General features: G+C 41.6%; 1 protein-coding gene across 12 annotated transcripts in view; it reads left to right on the forward strand.

The window, feature by feature from the left end:
- Positions 1–16,755, forward strand: part of ANKS1B (ankyrin repeat and sterile alpha motif domain containing 1B) — a 746,995-nt gene that overhangs the window by 239,865 nt on the left and 490,375 nt on the right. The window lies entirely within an intron of this gene.

The following is a 16,755-nucleotide window of genomic DNA, read 5'->3' on the forward strand; positions in this document are numbered from 1 at the left end:
CACTACAGTCTAGATGTAGTGCCTAACTCCAAGAGAGGGGTGGGATTTAGCACACATCTTTGTTGTCACCATTGACTAGCTTAGGTGGCTTTGCTCCTAGTTTGCTGGCTTTTGTGGGTCTCATTTTTAGGTGCCTATCTCTCCCCATTCATTGTATAGGGAGCCTGAGTGCCTAACTTGGCTTTGTGGATCACAGTGTTCTTCCTGTGATTTTCTAGGTGCCTAAAACTTACACAGTGTGATGCTCAGCTTTGCAAGATCTAAGTCCTTTCATAGATCCCACCCTCTGTTCTGTTCCTGACTCTGCAACAGGCTTGCTGAATGACTTCATCTCTCTCTGACACACCTTTCCCACATCTGAAATTAAGATAATACTTACCTTTCTCACAGCAATGTTCTGAGGCATTCATTAATTTTTCCAAGGATAATTTTGCAACTTTGGATTGAGTGGAAGTTCTATATTAAACAAAGTTTAAAAAAAGAATTCTTTCAGGCAATTTTTTTTGTTAGGTAGTCTGCAAATTGGGGGTTGAATTGCCTTTCTCATAACGGATCAGAAAAGTTCATTTGATCCACCTACTTTGGCTTTTTTCCTGAGTAAGACCTGGATTGCCTGCACTGGACACTTTTATTAGGCATTTTAATTTACTTATTGTCCTTCTTTAAAAAGATCCATGTATGTGACATACTTAACCTTGTGAAATCATAAAATCATAATAGTTAATAAGGCAGACATAATATTCTCCTGATCTTAAGGCTGTAGTCAAGCTTTGTGAACTTTTATCAACAACCATCATCCACTGAAAAGGTGTAAAAGAGGCCTTAGGCACTGGATAATTATGTTGCTAAAATAGTAACTACCAGGCACCTGCAGTGATGTAGAGTTTGCCCATTTTACATAAAAATCAATTAACTGGTGACTAAAATACCAGGAAAAGATGTTAACTGGATTGTGTGAGAAAATGTAAATATGCTAAGTTCTGCTAGTGTGCTAAATGCTGTGTTAAACACTTTAAAAAGTCCACACTGTAAAATCTCAAGACTGTTTTAGCTCGGTAGTAATATTTTATCCTGTGACAGTGGGCTTTGAGGATTTGTCAATTTATATTTCATAGCAATGGGAATTTGAGTTGGGCCATTTGTTTCAAACTAGGGGATTTTTTTTTGTAAAAGGTCACACCCAAACTCGGTGTTCTGCAGTAATGAAGATTGGGCCTGGTCTAGTCTGAAAAGGGTTATGGTTTATAATTTTAGTTAGGGTGTGATTTTTTTTTTTAAACAAAATAGTTATATCAGGAAAAAAACCTAGTGTAGGTGCAGTTTACTGTTAAAAAGTGATAAAAAGGTGGCATATACTAGTATATTCCTACACTATATATACACTATATACAAGTTTGCCCACCTCTGCTTTACATGATCACTACTATCAAAATTGGAAAGAACTCCTAAAAGCATGTCAGTAACCACTGCATCCACCCAAAACAAGAAAAAAGATATAGCTCAGAATACTATGCACCTTGGAAGCACATGCCAAAACCTAGGCTTGTGTGCTGGTTCAGACTGGGAATTTCCCATTTGAATTGGCAGAGACTAACCCACTGCAGGGTCAAACTGTGTATTTTCCAGTGCAAATAGTACCATTTCTCAGATTGCTCAGTGCCTAGCCAAAAGTTGAACCCAGGCAAGACTGAGGTGGAGCAGGTGGGAAAGGAGTGCTCCAAAGAACTAGCCATTTCTGCAACATTCCTCCCCCTCTCCATCCCCTGAAAGCACCTGCCTTCATATTGTTCAGTTAGTTTGTAGCCTTGGGGTCTGCAGAATAAGTGCTTCTGGATACCCCAAAACACTGACTTTCATTTGTGACTGACCAGAAGGTGGCACCCCATCCATTGAACTGCCATGATGCACTATTACATGAACTATTTTTCTGGGAGTCAGTAGAGCTACCATACCATAACACCGTGAGCTTCTATGCTTGTACTTGCATGTGGACTGAAACTGATGGTCTTAGTTAAAGGCCTAGCAAATGAATTTAACTTTAATGACTACACGGTGGCTGAGGGACAAAAACACACTATAGCTACAGCAACACAAGGCATTACCCACTCTATCCATGTCTGTGGATACTGCAGATGCAAAGATATGGATGGGTCATCTGACTCTGAGCCTAAATTCAGCATCACAACACATCCAAGATCTTCTTTTCTCTTCTTTTTGTGTTTCCACGTGTATTCATTTCAAGCGTAGTCTCTGTAGAAGTCAGGGAGATAATATCCATGCATTATTCCCCACCACTACCATATTTTAATTCTGATTCTCTTAAGCAGATGGAATCCAAGATGGTTTATGAGACCCACATATGCTTTTATCTGATCTTGATTAGCCCTTTGAGCAGTTTCTGAGCTCTGTAGAGAGTATTTTGGTCTTAACAAAGAATCTCACAATTTACTTCTCCTTAGAGGTTAATTTATAAAGAGCTATGCTCTGCATTCAGAGCTCCAAAATATAAATCATCAGCAGAACACAATGTAATAGATTCCATACTAAACTCCTCCTAATAGGGTGACAATGATGGCACACTTAATTTTTTTATCATGCTCACTGCCATAATATAGAGTGCACATTTCCATATAAAAATATCCTAGATTAATGCACCAGTATTTGTTTGCAAAGAGAACTTTTAAAATTTTACACTCAAAGTTAGTGATGTTTGGTGGAGGTTGGGGATTCTTCCCATGAAGTAGTATTATTTCTAAGCACCTATTCTCCAGTAATATAACAGATTTTCTGAATGTTCCCAAAACAATGCCTTAGAACCTTTACTGGTCAGATATTCCCTTGAGTACACAATTAATTTTCTCCTTTTAAAAATTTGCTGACATTTGCTGAAATTGCTTTTCTTTTACTTCCTCTCAAATTACCTTCTATTATTTGTGGGAGGCAGAACATCCTAGGGTTGCAATTTCTCTTCACTAATTATCTGAAATCATATCCATTTATTTTGAATCATATTTTTTCCAATGCAAATATAGATTTTTGTAGTGTATCCTCCTTTTTATTTACAATGGTCCCTGGAATGAGTATTATTGACCTTCTCTGTGTACTTCTCAAGTCCTATAACATCTCATATAAATGGTAGTGAGTAGGAGACAAGAACTTAATATTGTTCAAATACAGTAAAATCATAATGTAACTTTCACCTTGCTGTCTTCTCACATGCTGTTTACTTATATTAGTGGAGCATTTTAGAGGAATACTGGCAAACACTAATTTTCTTTGTCGTCTTGCATTATTTTATTAATTTTAAATGGTAAGTATTCTTATTCTGCTTTATTCCTACAATACAATTAAATGTCACTAACCATATTAACCAGCTTTTATTTGGTCTAAATGAGCATCCTTGCTATTGGGCTTGCAATTTCATCTGCCTGTTACTTTAATATTCTTCTATGGAGATTATCCAGCCCCTGCCCTCCCCCCCAGTTTAGTCCCATTAAGATGTTTGAGTTTGACTTCCACCTCAGATGTGGTAATTTCTACTTTCATATCCTCGTTCCCTTATTAAAAACCGAGGCAAATTATTTGCTTAGGTGCTGGGCCATGGATAGATTATTTTTAATTTCCACCCCATCTCCTCCGTGCTTAGTAGTTCCATTTCTTGTTTCCTTGTTTTCTTTTTATTTATATGGCTCTAGAACCTTTTACTATTGGTTTTAATTTTCTTTGCAAGGTCCCAATCTGTCTGGTTTTTGAAAATTTTCACTTTATCCCTACACTTTCTGACCTCCAGGAGGTAGCGTTCCTTGTTGATCCTTCTCATCTTCCATTCCTTGTAAGCTTTCTGGTAAAACAGTTGGCAAAATACTGGGATCTCACTTGGTAACCTTTCCATTAAGTTACACAGGGGAAATGACAAAATTTCAGTTATGAGTAATGTCCCAGTGGGCACTCCACTTTAGGTGCACATATGCCCCTATACCTTTGCTCAGAATTTTTGGTAGCAGTGCCCATTTCACCCACGCATGTGCCCTTCACATCCTCATACCCCATACTAAGGCTATATAGGGTTGCACAGGTGAACCGCCCTCAGTTCCTTCTCAACTACCTTCTGTCAGAGACTGAATTTAGCATGTGCCTCTTTATTATCTGTTCTGTTCATTCCCTCTGAAGCATCTGGCATTGGCCACTGTCAGAAGACTGGATACTGGGCTAGATGGACCTTTGGTCTGACCAGGTATGGCCGTTCTTATATTATGTTCTTATATTCTCTTTGCTCTGTGCCTGTTCCCTCTTTTATTAGCATTTTAGCTTTGATAGTTAGTTCTTAGTAGTAATAGGTTTAATACCTTAGAGTTGTTGAAACATTTCCTCCCCTTTTCTTTTTTCTTTTCTTAAATATACATGTAAATGGTTTTTCTTTTTCCCTTATTGAGGGGCTTGAACAAGTTTTCTTCTGTAGCGGATGCTGGGATCCCTGGGGTTTAAAGGTGCCTCTCATGTTGAGATGCAGTCCCCATTAACAATGGGCATTCCCAATGCATTCATTGTTTGGGGGACTCTCATAGTCCAAGCAAGTGCAAGATCTGCACTTCTTTTATGGATATACACTCTTAATGATGGAGCAACCCTTCTTTTAAGGGTACAGGCTCTTACTGATGGAGCAAGCCTTAAGACCGGCTTCTGATCCAGGTTCAGAGAACTCTCCTGACAGGGACCCTCCACCTCTGTCAGTGCCCTGTCATTGTCAAGAGCATGATCACTGAGACCTTCCAAGGGGAAGATGGCATTGAAACTGCAGTCTCAAACACTCTCCATGAGTGAGGTGTTGATAACCATACCAGCAGTACTGAGAGCTTCCCACTCAAACTCCAAGGAGGGGAGTAAGAGGAGGAGAACAGAGAGTTCCTCATCAAAGAAGATCCAGTCACAGGAGATCTTAGGTCCCAAGAGAAGTGCTAATGAGGCTCTGAGCACTTTGGGTACCATGAAGCACACTAAGACTTCAACTAAGTCCCATACCTCAGTGGTAAAGGGCTCGGTACCAAAGACTACTATGACCAAGGGAACAGTGTCAATAAAATCTTTGGTATAACCAGTGCCATCTTTCTCCTATCCAGTCATCTCTTTCCACAATCTTGGATTATCTGTTGGAATTGAAAACATCAGGCCTTTCTATGAGTTCCATCGAGGGTTTTTTTAGTGGCAGTAACAGCTTTCCATGTGCCAGTAGAAGGTTTGTCAATATTCACTCATCTGACTCCAATGAGATTCCTAAAAGGCCACATGAATTTTTTCCACATTAGATCCTCTACACCACTTTTGGACCTTAACCTGGTTCTTAACTGTCTCATGAAACAGCCCTTTAAGCCACTAGCTACATACTCACTGCTACATGTGTTTATGAAGACCTTTTGGTAGTCATCACTTTGGCTTGAAGGGTCTGGGTGATGGGGCCTCTAATGGCAGGCCCTGCATTTATTGTGTTCTCCAAGGAGAAAGTATTACTATGACCCATCCAAAGTTTTTTCCTAAAATTACTTCTGACTTTCACTTTAACCAAACTATCCACTTTGTTTTTATTTTCCCTAAGCCACATCACTTTACACATGAGTATGTCTTTCATTCGCTAGATGTTAAGAAGGCCTTTTACTTGGACAGAACTAGGCCATTCCGGAAGACCCCCCTGAATCTTTGTCTATTGCAGATAGCTCTAGGGGAGCCTCTGCCTCCACATAGACTTTCTAAATGGATCTCTGGATGCACTATTGCTTTGTTATGGTTTTGCTGAGATTCCACCTCCCCTGAGAGTGATTGCACACTCTGCCAGATCACGGTTTGTCTGTGGCCCCACTCAAAGATATTCCAGTTTCTGAAATCTGCATGGATGTAACATGATCCTTGGTGCACTCATTCTCTGACTACTATACAAGGGAGTCACTTGAAGTGGAGCACTCACAGGGGAAAACCTTTCTTGAAGAACTCCAATTACTGCAAAAGATGAGTAACCTTTTCTATGCGTCACAGTTCCTGTGGTAACTGCACCCCTGATCCTTTCATGGGCTCCTTAAGGGTAACTCACTTTTGTCTCAGGACTTGAGCTGTCATCTTTCTTGGTGTGGAGTCCTGTGACACACTCCCTCTAGATCTGAGCCTTAAACTGTAGAATCCTGCAATTTACTGTGATTATCTCAGCAGGTCTGACTTTAATTCAGCACCTGCTGTCATGCTGTCTTTGGCAGGGCCAGCTCCAGGCACCAGCGTTCCAAGCAGGTGCTTGGCGTGGCAGTCAGAAAGGGACAGCAGAGTTTCCATGGCGGCGGCAATTCGGCTGCAGCTTCTCCATTCCGCTGGCCATGGCAGCAATTCAGCGGCAGATTCTTTCTCCCTTGCCATCCATGGCGGCAATTCGGCGGCGGCAGGTTTTTTGCTTGGGGCGGTAAAAACAGTAGAGCCGGTCCTGCTCTTAGGGTATGTCTGCACTGTGATAAAAGACCCACGGGCATGGCTGCGGCTGTTGACTTGGGTTTGCAGGGCTTGTGCTGTGTGCAGTGTAGACATTCAAGCTCAGGCTGGAGCCCAGGCTTTGAGATCCCAGAAGGGGGAAGGGTCTCCGACCCCAGGCTCCAGCCCAAGCCTGAATGTTTACACTGCAATATTTAGCCATGCAGCCCAAGCCCAATGAGGTCGAGTTAGCTGACCCATGCTCTGAGACTCAGTGCCATGTAGACATATCCACAGGGGTAATGATAAGGTTAACCAGTGATCACTGCCAGCTTTCACAACCCAAACATTGCAGAGAAAACATGTTTAAAAAAAATAAACAGATTACACGCAGATCTTAGCTCATCAGGCATTCACCCATCTTCCATATGGAGACCCTGATGGCACTGGAGAACTTCAAGTAATTTCTGAGGGCCCTCTCTCTTTTTTCCATAGTTTCATTCAGTCATTGGACTGAGAGTGACCACCCTCCTTGTGTCAGAACGATTGCTTTATACCATTAACAGTTCTTTGACTGTCCGGCCTCTTGAACTAGGTCAAATCAATATATGTTGTTTTCCCCAAGGGGTGAAACTTCCAGGGGCTTGTTACTAGCATAGGGATTTGCATTAATTCCCTTCCCACTCCCCGTGATTTTGGTTCCTGTCAGTAGAATAGTTTAGCTCACCCATTTAGCTTGGAATACAATCATTAGTCAGTGCATAAAGATACACATTAACATTTATAAATCTGATACAATAGTCTTTGAATACTCCATGTGTTCCCTGCATCATATCTGTCACACTGGCACATATATAAGCACCTATTTCACTGCTATGTGGCTCAGTTTACATATGTATTCTCATAGCAAATGGATAAGAAAAATCAAATTATAAAGTTGTCCAGGCAGTATGCTGCTCTTTCTCCTGAGCAGACTGAGGAGTAGAAGACAAAGCCAACAGTCCCTCCCATCTGCTGTCCCTGTTAATCTGCATTTTAAACACCAGAGATATCCTCTAGGACAAACATTTACCATGTGAAATGTGACTGAAGACCTGAAATCCTCAAATTATTCCATAACTAGAAAGTGTCGAGGAGCTGCGAATGCAAAACATGACTTGAAATTTTTAGTTCTTTGCTGGATTTGTAAAAAAGGCAAAACTGTTCTTTTCTCTGTTTCACTTAGCTATTTCTTGCCTCTAGCTTAAAGCAGCATTTGCCAGTTAAACTGTTTTGCACTAAGCAAAAATGAAATTTACATGTCACAGATGGGGTAGCAGTCAGTGGAAGCTTTTGATTAATACTGCTTCTTGCTGTGTCACATTTTCATGGGCTGAATCTTACCCATGTGACCAGTGATGCTCAAACTCCCGACAGAAGGCATTTGAAGAGGGAGAGAGCTCATGTAGGCTTCTTGGAAGAAAAGCATAAAAATAATGTATAAAATTAATTTTCATAAATTGAAATGGGTTAAAACTGTCTAATTATTATTTTGTTTTCACCATATTTATGAGAAAGAAGGGACAGTATATGATAAGAAATAGTGATGGAGATGGGTGCAATTACAATCTTATATAAATATGGAAACAGACCCATTTTTAAAATCATTTCAGCTGCACGCATAGATTATATAAATGTCTGTGTCAGTGGCCATGTGTACATTGTGGCCCCAAATTCAGCAAAACATCTAATCACATTCTTAGGTCCCAATGAAATGTGCCTAAGTCCTTTGATAAAAAATATATAAATAGAATAGAGCCAAGAACCAATCCCTTTGGGACCCCACCAAAAGTATCTGCCCAATGAGTCTCCACTTACAATTACATTTGAAATCTATCATTTAGCCAGTTGTAATCCATTTTGTGTGTGCCATTCTGATTTTGTAACATTCTAGTTTATTAATACAGTACCAAGTCAAATGCCTTGCAGAAGTCTATTACATCACTATTTATTTTTATCAGGTTAGCTTGACAAGATCTGTTTTCCATAAAACCCATGCTAATTTCCATTTATTATACTACCTCCTTTAGTTCTTTATTAATAAAGTTGCATATCAACCATTCCATTATTTTGCCTGGGATAAATGTCAGGCTGCCAGCCCTATAATTACTCAGGTCATCCTGCTTTCCCTTTTTAACTGTGGCAATATTAAGTTTTTTCCAGTCCTCTGGAATTTTCCCAAGTGTTTCAAGACTTATTAAAATCAGTATTAATGGTCCAGATTGCTTTTGGCCAGGTCTTTTAAAACTCTTGGATACAAGTTAACCAGACCTGTTGATTTTAAATGTGTAACTTTAGTTGCTACTGTTTAACATCCTTATGAGTTACTGTTGGAGTCGAAAGTGTTTCATTTTCATGATGTGACTGTATCATCTGTGTGATAGGGTGCTATCAGCCGCACCCTGATCACTGATAATGCTGCAACCTGGAGAAGGCTGCAGGCTGAGCTGTGGGAAATTATACACTTTCTCTTGCGGGATTGTGAGCACCTGTGTGTCAATCACTGGGGTAACAAGGTAAGTGGGGAGACTATCAGGAGACAAAACAGGCTGGGGAGTGAGGGCTGCAGGGAAGCCTGTCCTGGCTATAACTCTGTGTTGCATGTTATGGGGATGTAAGAGGGACATAAATCCACACCTTGGTGAAGAATAAACAGCCTGGCATATGACTGTTTATGACTGTGGAACCACCTGAACTAGTCAGGCAGTGAGGTTCATAGGGTAGCGATGGAGATACCCTGTGACAATCTGTTTTTTCCCAAATACAGAACAGAAATAGTTATTGAACTTTTATGCATTATTATTGACAGTTTTACCATTGCCATCTAGTAAATGGACCAGTGTCATTGTTAGGATTCTTTTTGTTCCAAATATACTTAAAAACTGACTTCTTACTGTCCTTAACTCTGCTGGCTATAGAGTTCGCCTTGTGTCCTTTTGCTGCTCTTATCAATTGTCTACAATTACTAGCTTCTAATTTCTATTTATTATAATCAACTCCCCTTTTCCCATTTGTTATATAACTTTATTTTTTAAAATACTGCTTTCACATCCTCACGAAGCCAGGCTCGGTATTTGTTTTTTTTAAAACTAGTGTAGCCTTCTTTGACAACAGTTGGATTATGGCTTTTGGGTATCTAGTAAATTGTTCTTAAACAGTTCCCAATTATCATTCACATTTTTATGTTTAGATATTTTCTTCTATATGATTTGGCTCATAATCATTTTCAGTTTTGTAATTGGCCCATTTAAAGCACCAAGTGTGTGTGTATGTGTGTTTGTGTGTATAATATTACTAATTAAGACTTCATTCTGTTTCCTCATAACAAATATTTCAAGTCATGATCACTTGCACCTAAGGAACCACTGAATTTTAGTTATTGTGATTAATTCCTCTTTATCTGTGAAGCTGAGGTGTGTAAAATAATTCCCTTGTGTTGGATGCAACACTTCTTGAATTAGAAAATTGATTATCTTCTTCTTTTTCCTTTTTGCCACTTTTCCTGGTGAGGGTCATGATGGCAGCATGGAGAGTAGGGACCAGACCTCCTTTTCCTCTGCAACAGGTTCTGGCTTCTCCTGGGGATTCCCCAGCATTCCCAGGCCAGCTGGGAGATATAATTCCTCCATCATGTCCTGGGTCAGCCTCTGGGCCTCTGCCCAGTGGGATGTGTCTGGTAGAGTTCTAACAGAAGCCTCCTGGGGGCATCCTTATCAGGTGCCCTGGGGCCAGTTTCCATGCAGAGGACCAGTCTGTCGTGGTCTGTCCTCCTGCTGTTATTCAGGCATCTCACCTGACCCTCACCCTTCACCTTGTGGGTGGTGAGCCCACAAGATGGGTCCATGTCAACTTTTCTGGCTGGGCGTGGCTGAGTTATGTGGGTGGCCCAACCACCAGACACTCACCTGACACCACCCTCGGGGGTAGGTCCCAGTGTCCCTAATCCAGGTGAGGTTCGTGTGGACATTTTTGGGCGTTTATGAGGATCTTGAGGTGGATTGTTTTTAGTATGGAACCTCCCCCCAGACCTGTTTGCCTAGGGTGACCCTATCAGGAGCACTAGGCTCCAGATGACATAGCCCTGGGGTTCATTGGAACATGCAAGCCCCTCCATCACAACAAGGTAACAATCCTTGGAGGGGATGTTAACTATAATCTTTAGAAATTTCAAGGACGTTTTTAATACGGGTAGCATGAGATATCCAGACTGTCACTCAGATTATAGTCCCCCATAATAACAGTTTTTTCCCCAACACATTATTGAAGGGTATTTATAGAGCCCATCATCCTAGTCTCTAGTGTGATTTGGTCGTCTGTAGCAGATATCAAGTACCCCATCTTGTGCTTTGTATGTTAGAACATAGATCTATAAGCATTCAAGATCAGCTGCTTCTGAGTTGTCAGGAACATGGAAACGGGTAATCCCATTTTTTATATAGACTGTCACTTCCCTTCTCCTTTTGCTCACTCACTTGGCTTACGAAATAGGTTATAACCAGTGACTTTAATGTTCCAATCGTAAGACTCTTCCCATTAAGTTTCAGTAATACCAACTATGTTGAATGAAATTTGCTCATAAACGAGCAATTTAAATTTCTCTTGTTTACTGCCTAGGCTCAGAGCATTCGTGGATAGGCAATTTAAAGAATTTCTTCTCTTCATCTCCCTTGATACCTTAATTAATTTTGTGCTTGACATCTTCATTTTGTGCTAAATAAGTACTCATTTGTGCATTGAATGAGGCACATTCCACTGAATCATTGAATGAGGCAGGATCCTGTGGAAAAAATAGTATGTGATCATATAATTAAAACCTGTATCATAATGCATTTGTGGACAGGGACCAAATTAAGGTTGCACAGGCTGTTTTAATTTTAGCATTTCCTAACTTTTAAGTGCTTGACTTTGCAACCTTAACGTTCTTTTAATGTAGTTTTGTGTGTTTAATTAAGATGTGTTATGTTCTAATGACTCTGCTTAACGTGCTCCTCCACGTATGTGCTGCGCCGCACAAAAAGAGTTATTCCTAAAAGTACTGTAGCATTTTCCCAAAGGTAATACATGTAGAAATGAAGTAAGAACCTTTAATGGCAATTGTGCAACCAATCATCAAAACACGTGGGTGTGCATCTATCCCAATATGTGTCCATAAACATAGTTTTATAAGGGTAGAATGATCATTCCATTTCCATTGTACTGACAGTCTTTCTTTTACCAACAAAAATGTCAATCTGACATATTGTTAAACACTGCATTATGATTCATTATTTATTATTATTATTATCATCCATTAAACAACAATCAAAGGAAACATAGCTTTCAGGGTATATTTGAACAGTTTTAGGCACTAAGTACTGAAAGTATAATTTTTTCCTCATCAACATGCATAACTTCTAACCAGAACTAGGCTTCATTCACCCAAGTGGGATTACTATGCAGAATGATTGTGTCATAGACTTGACTGCATCTGTTCAACAAAGCCACTTTTTCAAATCAAGGATTCAGTGACATGTAATTGTTTTTGAGGTTCTCTATTTTAGAGTTTTTACATAAATGCTTTTTATCAGATTTCCTTTTTGTTAAATAGCTATTAGTTAAGTTATTTTGCTAGTTCATTTTAATTAGGGATGAAATGCACAGAGGTACTATACAAACCAGTTTAGTCTATTCAATAACTGCATTTTTAAAAAGCCTCTCAGCCATTATTCTGTCTGTAATTTAAACAGATATAAAACTGATGGTTAATTGTAAGTTTGAGCAGGTATATGGAGGATAATGTTGTTTTAAAATCTTATCTTATTTCGCTCTCGGTGGCAATTCGGCGGCGGGGACGCAACTCTTCTTCGGTTGCTGGCGGCAATTTGGCTGCTGCACTATCACTCTGCCTCCGTGTTCGGCGGCAAGTTTTTTTGTTTTTGTTTTTTCCCACTTGGGGCGGCAAAAACGCTGGAGCCGTCCCTGTTCCTGTGTACCCCAGTTGTGCAGGGAAGGAGTAATTTGCTCCTTTTCAAAGTGCAGGTTATTCCTCATGCCTGTATACATCCTGCCAGTGCCACTGGCTGGTGCTTAGATGTGGCAGAATTATGGTCATGTACACTCCCCACCTGCTCCCATCACTTCTGCCTGGAAGGAGCATCTGCTATGTGGTTACTGTGTTCCTTTCACCACCCAGAGCTAGGATACAGTTGCTTTGATATGACTGCATAAGTGTGGTTTGTAGTAATTATATTTCTGCTACTTTCCTGTGCAGTTGTGTTGAGCCAGTCACAGTCTAACACTAAAAAGTTAGGGCCCAGTTCTGAACTTCTTACCCAGACAGATCCCTTATTGTAAGTGTTCTCTGAGTAATGGCAGCACAATTGGGCCCTTGATGTTTTAGCATAATTCACTAGTATAGCTATCAATGTTAACTTCATTTCCTGCTGATCTGTGTCAGTTCTGAACTAGTAATCTAAGTGTGAAATGCTTCATATCTTATTACCAGTCTTTTCATTATCCAGATGCCTACAATTGGGGGGAGGGATAGCTCAGTGGTTTGAGCATTGGCCTGCTAAACCCAGGGTTGTGAGTTCAATCCTTGAGGGGGCATTTGGGATCTGGGGCAAAAATTGGGGATTGGTCCTGCTTTGAGCAGGGGGTTGGACTCGATGACCTCCTGAGGTCCCTTCCAACCCTGATATTCTATGAATTAAAAATTTTAGTTTAGGATTTGTCTGAATTGTTAAGGAGGTTGGCCTCAGAGGGCCACAAGATTTGGCAGTTAAGATTGAAAGAATTTTCATTGTGTTATATCAGGAACAGACTTTGTACATTAGCATAAAAGACACGGTAGAAGAACTCTGAAGTCAACTTTTCTGTAACTTTAGTAGACTTAAAAGGCAAAAATCTTGGCACAGTTTGCTTTATGGTGTTACATTCAAAATATTTGTTAAAATATTTACTAATTACAGAAATGAACCACTTCTGTACATAATGAACAGACTTGTTTTGTATAGTGTTGGTGATTTGGTTTAAAAACACATTGGTTCCCAATGAAGGAAATCAGTATTATATCTTGTAAAAAACCTCTTGTTTTATTTGAAGTTCAATAATAACAAATCTTGTTCACTTCCATTTTCTCTGTTTCTCTCTCCCTTGCTGCATCTGCTATTCGTGACAGCAACGTGGAGCTTGCTGCCAGAACACTGTTTCTTCCATTTTTTCCCTATATTTCATTTTTATTTTTATCACTTTTATTTTATGCAATAAAGAGTCATGAACCAGATTTTTGCATTTATTGCAGACCCAAAATTCCCTTCACTGGTAGGCTTAGGTGTGCAAAAAATACAATCCGAGGCCACCTCATATGGAAATTTTGATTGCACAAGGAATACCACGCAGAAGGTATAGCACTGGGGATGCTATTGCATTGTTATAGATGCAGAATAATTTTACTAGTGTGACAAGATGGCCAATGTTAGTCTAGTGGGTCTTGCGCTTTTCTTGGTGGGGAGCTAAGATGCCACCTCTTGCCCCTGTTCTGGGGGCATCAATGGCCCCGCTAGTGGCCCAGGAAGGTGGTAAAGGAGGGAAGGGGTCTGGGTTTGTTTCTCATTCTGAACCCCAGCCCCTCTCAACCCCTGCAGGTTTTTACCCTCTTCCCCTTTGGGTAGGGTACCTGCAGTCCTTAGATGCGGGGGAAGGGAGTCTCCCTCCCCTACTGGGCAGGGTACCCCTTACTTTGGTTCTCTGATTTTCCAAGTCTCACAGCACACCTCCAAGCTCCAGTCCTCCCTCCTTTCTCCTCTTTCTCTGTCTGCTTGAAGCAGGAGGTTTTATTAGTTTCCTAACAGAGCCTTAATTGACTGCAGGTGCTCCAAATAATCTGCAGTCACCTTCCCTAGTCTACAGAGAACCACTCCTTAATTAGCCTTGAGTTTATATATTTCCCATCTAGCACTCTCCTACTGCTCCCTGGCTCTTCTGTATCACACTAGATGGAATCATTAACTTCAGACAGAATAACAAGTTAATCAGCATCTCTTTTCTCCCCAAAATGTCTCTCTGAATAGTGCAAATGTGGGAGAACCCTTCTGAGAGCACATCAGAGAAAATGTGTTTTTCAGGCTCTTCAAAAAGATCATTCCATTTGCTTTGCACCAGTCTGTACTACCATTTACATTGGGGTGGGCAAACTTTTTGGCGTGAGACCCACATCTGAGTATGGAAATTCTATGGTGGGCCATGAATGTTCATGAAATTAGGGTTGGGATGCAAGAGGGGGTGCAGGCTCTGGGGTGGAGCCAGAAATGAGGAGTTCAGGGTGAGGGAGGGGGCTCCAGACTGGGGCAGGGGCTTGAGGTGCAGGGACGGTGAAGTCTCAGGCTGGGTGTGTAGACTCTGCGGTGGGGCTGGGGATGAGAGGTTTGGGGTGTAGGAGGGTCTCCCGGCTGGGATCGAGGGGTTCAGAGCGTGGGAGGTGGATCAGGGCTGGGGCAGGGATGTGGGAGGGGCTCAGGGATGCAGGCTCTGGGCGGTGCTTACCTCTAGCAGCTCCTGGAAGCAGCAGCATGTCCCCCCTCCGGCTCCTATGCAGAGGTGCAGCCAAGCAGCTCTGCAGGCTGCCATGTCCACAGGCAAAACCCCTGTAGCTCCCATTGGCCGCAGTTCCCGGCCAATGGGAGCTGTGGGGGTGGTTCTTGGGGCGGGGGCCACCTGACTGCTCCTAAACGTAGGATCCAGAGGGGGGACATGCCACTGCTTCTGGGAGCTGTGCAGAGTAGCCCCTGAGCCCGCTCCCCAGCTGGAGCTCGAGGGCCAGATTAAATCAGCTGGCAGACTGGATGTGGCACCCGGCCCGTAGTTCGTCCACCCCTGGTTTACATAGTACATCATATCACCCCATGCAGTGGAGCCCACCCTTCCTGAGAGGTGGTACCTAGAGCAGCCAGTAACAAAATAATTCTAGTGGAGCTAAGCAAACCTTGCTTCTCCCTTTCTCATCCACATACCATTCCCCTCCACTTATTGGAAGAGATTTGAGTGATGTATGTGTTTGCATGCAGAGAGTGACGCAGATGCTGGCCTGGCAGCCACCATGTGCTAGCAGCTGTGACACTTGCAACAAGAGTTACAAGATTACTGCATACACAGCCACCCAGCCGCACAGCAAAATAATACCTGGCAAAAGCGCAAAACAAACAACCACACACAAACCAACTGCCATAAAACATATTTGGACCAGCAGCTGGCAAGGCCATAAAAAAAAAGCCAGCCACACCAGTGAAAAACCACTAAGGTGGCAATCCTAGTTAAGTAGGGAAATAAACTATAGTGGCATGTCACCTTTTTATCTGTACAATTGTGCCCACACTAGATGATGTAATGGTATAACTCAGGGATCATCAACCTTTGGCACATGGCCCGTCAGGGAAATCCGCTGGTGGGCTGGGACGGTTTGTTTGCCTGCAGTGTCTGCAGGTTCGGTCAATTACAGCTCCCACTGGCCGTGGTTTGCCATTCCAGGCCAATGCAGGCTGCATGAAGCGGCGGCCAGCACATCCCTGAGCCATGTACCAAAAGTTGCCAATCCCTGGTATAACTCTTTCAGAAGAAGTCACTTTCCTAGCTGGAATAGTTCTCCTGGTTGAAAAATTGTATGTAGAGCAGGCTAAACCTTAACTAAATTGATATGCTAGTCTTAGACCCATTTAGTAATGTTGAAGAAAAGTGTTGCACTGGACACCTGCCCGACTTCTATAATGACATAAAGCCTACCACCCTTCATGCCATGCCAGGCATGAACAAAGCCCTTCCTGAACCTGCTGTGGGGAAGGCGAAAAAACCCCAACTCCACCTAAGCCAATCTGGCAGTAAGAGAAAAATTCCTTCCCAGCCCCACTAAAACGGGCAGCTAGCACAATGCCCACAGCAGGTCTTGACTAAACCTGGTATTTCACCACCTAAAGAGAAACAATAGTTTCTTTATAGCCAAGGTTATTGTTAGCTGTCCATTGTAAGCTTGATTTGACCATCTTCTCCTTTCATTCTCTGTGACTTTGACAGAATTCAAGTGGTTTGTCTGAAATTTCTCATATATGATCCTCTGGCAAAGGAGACATTTTTGGTAATGTTGGGCAAAAAGATAAGATGTGACAGTTCAAAAAAATCAGAGGCATTTCATTTTTGTAAAAAAAAAAATATTTTTTGCAACATTGTAAGCCAATGTCTCTAGTCTGGTTAAGCTGTGCAAGGCCAGAGATTTGGAGGGGATCCGTATGCTTCCTCTGTCTTGGG

The sequence above is a fragment of the Lepidochelys kempii genome, chromosome 1 (assembly GCF_965140265.1).
Source record: "Lepidochelys kempii isolate rLepKem1 chromosome 1, rLepKem1.hap2, whole genome shotgun sequence".
In the NCBI taxonomy this organism is placed as follows: domain Eukaryota; kingdom Metazoa; phylum Chordata; order Testudines; family Cheloniidae; genus Lepidochelys; species Lepidochelys kempii.